Source organism: Corvus moneduloides, chromosome W, assembly GCF_009650955.1.
Source record: "Corvus moneduloides isolate bCorMon1 chromosome W, bCorMon1.pri, whole genome shotgun sequence".
Taxonomy (NCBI): domain Eukaryota; kingdom Metazoa; phylum Chordata; class Aves; order Passeriformes; family Corvidae; genus Corvus; species Corvus moneduloides.
Genome location: NC_045510.1, coordinates 16068467 through 16074475, shown reverse-complemented (window position 1 = coordinate 16074475; position 6009 = coordinate 16068467). Strand labels below are relative to the sequence as shown.

At 47.5% G+C, this 6009-nt stretch overlaps 1 long non-coding RNA gene across 1 annotated transcript in view; it reads right to left on the bottom strand.

The window, feature by feature from the left end:
- LOC116437354 overlaps nt 1-6009 on the bottom strand; it is a 400531-nt gene that overhangs the window by 48429 nt on the left and 346093 nt on the right. The window lies entirely within an intron of this gene.

Here is a 6009-nt window from a genome sequence, read left to right as displayed (position 1 = left end):
TTTAAGAACAGCCTCATCAACACCTGGGCCAGAGAACACGGTATCGATTGGATATATCTTATTCCTTATCATGCACCAGCTGCCAGGAAAGTTGAATGCTGCAATGGACTACTTTAAACCACCCTAAAGGCACTTGGTGGGGGAACCTTCAAAAATTGGGAAGTGAATTTAGCAAAGGCCACCTGGATGGTCAATACCCGAGGGTCCATCAATCGAGCTGGTCCTGCCCAGTCTGAACCCTTGCACACAGTGGATGGAAATAGAGTCCCTGTGGTACACGAGAGGTATTTTAGGAAAGACTGTTTGGATTAATCCCACCTCAGGCAACGACAAACCCATTCGTGGGATTGTCTTTGCTCAAGGACCTGGTTACATTTGGTGGGTAATGCAGAAAGATGGGGAAACCCGTTGTGTACCACAAGGAGACCTAATCTTAAGTGAGAACTGTGGGTGGGGTTTCATTGTATATATATATATGTGTGTGTGTGTGTAGAGTTTAAGGAAGGTACTGCTTTGGGATGATGGTAATAGAATAAGGGGTGGATAATGTCCTGGGTTGCAGTGTATTCTATTACCATCCTCATGAGCTGTTGAAACCAGGTGGGGCAGTGTTTCCTTGCCTCCTCCCTCCAGACTATCTTCTGTTAATAGGCCCATCAATGCCTTGCCTCATGACTCATCATCCCATTGTGAGATGCTCCACCCAGAAGGAGGAACCAAGAACTCCATCCTAGATATAATCTGAGATTCCGAACACCACAGACAACCCTTTCCACTGGATTTCCAGAGGACAGGAGCTACATAGCCACCACTGGACCTTCTGAGGAAGAGCAGACCCTTTTTCTACAGGATCACCACTTCAACAGAACCACATCCACCACTTCAGGAGGACTGCAGCCACCATTTTATTGGACTGCTACTGCCACCCTGACTAACAGGGTGTCAGGTTGTATCCTGACTCTGTCAGTTTAAACCAGTGTTTTCTGCCTTTATTTTTTTTTTTTAATTTCCCTATTAAATTGTTATTCTGACTTGGTGCCTCCCACTGGTTTGTTTTCAAACTAGTACAAGGGGATAAGCCCTTGTTTTGCAGACAAGCGGTTAGCCAAACCCATTAGCTCACATTCCTTTCCCTTACCATCTTAGTCCACTTGGGCTTGTTTTTTTTTCAAGATCAGTTAGTGTTAGGCATAGCATCTCCTATTCACTTATCATCATAGCCCCTTCCAGGGCTAGGCTTCTTGTCTTGCAAAAGCAGTTGTGGTCAAGCATAGCAGCCAACACCCAACTTTTATTAATCTATACTTGATACTAAGGTGCTTATGTTAAAGGAAACCTGTGTTTCATTATGGTACAGCACCTTCCAGGGGAAGGAAAGGAAAAAAAATTAACAGGCATCGTGGCCACACAAACTGTAACTGAACTAGGACAGCCCAAGCCGGTAGCATTTGCCCTTGTTCAAAAGAGGAAATCCAAGACCAAATCAGTTTGCATAGTGAATGACAAAGGGGCAGGACCCTCACAACCAGCAGAAGAGACAGAGCCAGAGATAATCACCTGATCTTTATCCCTGGATGAGCTGCATAGACCTGCAGAAAGAGTTCACCTGCCAGACAGATGAGTCCTTATTGACCTGACTGCTCTGAATCTGGGATGCTGCATCCAATGATACAAACCTAGATGGTAGTTGTCTCAGTTTAGGGACAAATTTAGGAGAAAGACACTCTGGAATGAGTGTTTCGTCTTAAGAAAAAGGATTCCAACAATCTCTTTCCACCAATAAGAAATGAATACTAGTGGATGAAAGTGAAAAAAACCCCAACTGTTTATTGACAAACCGAGTGCCCACACAGCATGTGTGGGGTATGCCCAGCCTCTGCCCTGGAGGGAGGCCTGCTGAGATAAGGAGATTGCATAACCTCCCAGCAGAACTCCCCTGGAAAGACAACCACCTTTCAGTTACGGTGAGAAGACAGACCCAGAATCCTCTAGGAGGCCCTATGCAGATCCTTTGTAACCCATTGGCCTTTACCCCCTGACACCCACCCCCTGTATCCCTATAAGATCTAGCCCTCTGCCCCTGTGAGAGCAGAGAGAGCTCGTCCCTGGCCTCCCCTTCATGGGGTGTGGACTAATAAAGCTGCCCCATGTGGAACTGCTATACGGGTCTCTTGTCTCTCTCCTCCTGGTCTGGCCTGGAGATTGCCCGCAGAGCAAGAGCTGAAATCACGAGCCGAGAATCACTAAAGAGCTGATTGATAGCCTCTCTGCAAGGGCACTCCAGCTACGGCTGAGAGAAGACACCGAGCCCCAGGAAGACGGTTCCTCATGGGACCATCTCTCTGGACCAGTCACAGCTTCCTGGGTCAGAGCTACAGACCCCACACCAGCCGCATCAGGCACGGGAAAAAAAGGGTAAATAAATGCGAGATATTGAACTGCCAGACCTTAACCCCCCCCCCCCCCCCTCCCCCCACTGGAACAGAAAACCCAAAATGCCAGGGAAAGGGAAAGAAAACCCCACAACAGTGGACAACATGGTGGGGAGAAAAAAATGGTGCCAGCTCCTGTCTCAAGGAAGAAAAAAACAAGGTTCATGCAGAACCTCAGGCAAACAGCCTTGCCTTCCCCCCGATCCTGGCCGATTCTTCTCCCGTCAATTGTTCTCTCTGATCTTGGACCAAAACCAAACTGTCCAATTCACTTTGAAAAAGATGCCGAAGCATTGCTGCCGCAGCCTCTCCAAGGCCAGGAAAGGGAAAAAACTTCTTGCCTAAGCTAACAAAACCCAAGCTAGCTAAGCAAAAAAAAAAAAAAAAGAATGAACTCTGCATGACACAACAGATGCCTGGGGAGTGAGGCTTTGAAAAAAGCCCGTGGAAGAGCCCCAAGGCTCCCCCCTCCCCCTGGACCCACCTTAAAGCTACAGCAACCATTTTTGGGCACGGAGCAGATGATAAGGGAATAGACTAATCATCATAAAAACACCCCAAGACAGTAGAAAAGCCAGACAACTGGGATCCCTTTCCCAGGATGTGGTTATTGACCAGGAGATGAGAAGAAAGCAAGAAAATCTCAGCCTCTGGAGGCGACTCCTGTCTAGTGTGAGGGAAAGATACCTTTGCAAGGAACACCTCTATGTGCAGCAAGGCCAGTGGAGCACCATAGAACAAGTTATCCAGTGCCTGAGAGAAATAGCTGTGATGGAGATAATTTTTTCAGATGGCAAGCGATTCCCTAGAAGTCCAGACTGCATCCAGTGTACATCACATATGTGGCTGAAATTCATACGGCTCAGGCCAGAGTTATATTCCCACTACTTAGCATCGCTGCAATAGAAGGAGGGAGAAGGCAAAGTGGGTGCTTTGGCTTGAAAACTCTGGATATATGAAGACTGTTGCCCTGTTAAAGGCCCATGTCTCAGCCGTGGAAACAGAACTGACAGAGCATATCTGGAAATTGGAAGAGAAAACTGAAGAGGGCCATCAGAAACTCAGAGAGGAGCTTAGGGAGGGAATGTTCCATTTCTTGCCAGTACAGACCAGAGTCTGCTATTAGGAGCAGGCACCCACTGACAAGGGAGAGAGGGTACACTCCATGAGGTAACCTATGGTTTGACCTGCATGAACATGGATAAGACATGACCTAGCAGCATGGGTACATGAGTTGAACGGTGGAACGACTACCACAGGAAACTCATCAAGGATAAATGCTACTCTCATGGTCAAGCCCCTAGGCAGAATAGAAGGGATGATGCTATGTCTGATCCTCTGGAAGGGACTTCCAGGTCATATCTACAAGGAATGAGCAATGAGTACCATGACCAGAACTAGAGGGGCCCTGCCTCTGACCAGGGAGAGGCAAGGGACAATCAGATCTATTGGACTGTGTGGATCCGATGGCCTTGCACATCAGACTGGCCAGAAGATTGGCAGAGATTTTGAAGCATTGCCTAAGAAGGTGAGTTATGCCCAAGAGGCACCACCATATAACGAGTTACCAGAAAACAAAAGAAGCTATGGTCTATTTATTGATGGATCCTGCCAAGTGATAGGAAACCATCGGAGGTAGAAAGCTGCTGTGTGGAGTCCCACACAACAAGTTGTTGAGACCCCTGAAGAAGGAGGCAAGTCAAGTCAGTTTGCAGAAGTGAAAGCCATCCAACCAGCCCTAGAGATTGCAGAATGAGAAAAGTGGCCTGTACACTCTACAATGACTCCTGGATGGGGGCTAATGCCCTATAGGGGTGGCTGCATTAATGGAAAAAAGACCAATTGGCAACACAAGGGTAAACCCATCTGGACTGCTGCATTGTGGCAGGACATCACTGTACAGGTAGAAAACATGGCTCTAAAGGTATATAGATGCTCACATGCCCAAAAGCTGCACCACTGAAGAACATCCAACCAATGAACAGGTAGATAAGGCAGCCAAAATTGGAATAGCTCAGGTAGACTGTGGCAGGACATGTCTACCCCCTCTCTACCACAAATGGTTGGTGCATATACAAGAGATAACTCGGGCAGGTCACAGGCCCAGCATGGGGTATCTCTGGAGCCAAAAGGGTTCAGGCCCCCAGCTAAGAATCAACATTTTAGTCTGGAAAGCAAATGTGGGAAGAGATGAAAAAAATATTCTTGACCAAAAGACAGTTCTTATGTCTATAAAAGCCCACACAATTATCGCAGAGGCAGAAGTCTCTTACACACTCCTCGGAAAGGTGTGAGAAGATTTCTCCCTGGAGCCTTGGACCAGCTCTAGGTCCCTTTCCCCGGGAATTGAGAGAAAGGAATTCGATGTCTACCCCTTCAAGAATTGGTGGTAAGAAACATTGAATCCTAAGTTATACTATTTCTTAGCTAGCCGTAAATTTAATGGTACCTTTAACTCCACGTGTATAATACTAGTATTCCCTTTTTGTCTTATCCCTGTGTAGTAATAGTCTAAGTCTTATGTCTGTTAGTTTTGTGTCTATTAATAAATAATTCATTTTATAATAGACCAAATCAGCCATTATTAAAGAACTTGCGAATAAGAGTGGATCTTGAGGTGCTGGCCATCTCAATAAAGCCACTGCCTGCTGCCAGAGGCCTGGGCAAAGGCAAGAGCTGATTTAAACCTACATCATCCATTCATAACATAGACTTAGACTGGGAATTGAAGGGTGAGCTATTTATAGCCCAATGGGCCCATGAAACATCAGGACATGTAGGGAGAGATGCAACATACAGATGGGCTTGTGATCGAGCAGTGGACCTGACCATGGAGCCATCACACAGGTCATTCATGAATGTGAAACGTGCTGCAATCGAGCCACTCAGGTAAAATCTCCCTGGAATAGAGGGTAGTGTCTGGCTTTTCAATACAGTGAGGCCTCTGTCGTGGTTTCACACTGGCCCAACTCCAGGCACCCACGAAAGCCGCTCGCTCACCCTCCCCTGCCACAGCTGGACAGAGGAGAGAAAAAAATTACCAAAGGGTTCATGAGTTAAGGACCAGGAGAAAAAACATTCCAAGGGCAAAACAGGCTCAACTTAAAGGTACAAAGTGAATTTATTACTAACAGAGTCAGAGGAGGGTAATGAGAAGTAAAATAAGCCCTTAAAAAAACCTTTTCTTCCCCCAGCCCCTCCCTCCTTCCCACCAACAGTGCAGGGGAAAGGGCGGGGAGGTTTTGGTCAGTTCATCACCCAAGGTTTTCTTCTGCTGCTCAGGGAGAGGAGTCCTTCCTCTCCTGCACCATGGGGTCCCTCCCACAGGAGACAGTTCTCCCCTAACTTCTCCAGCGTGGGTCCATTCTCACAAGCAGCAATCCTCCCAAAACTGCTGCGACATGGGTCACTCTTCCACAGGGTTCAGTCCTCTAAGGACAGGCTGCTCCAGCCTGGAAGCAGGGGCCCCCTCTCTCCACCAGCTCTTCCACTGGACCACAGTCTCCTCTAGGCATCTACCCTCTCTGGCATGGGCACCTCCCCGACACGCTGCGGGTGGATCTCTGCATCCCCCGTT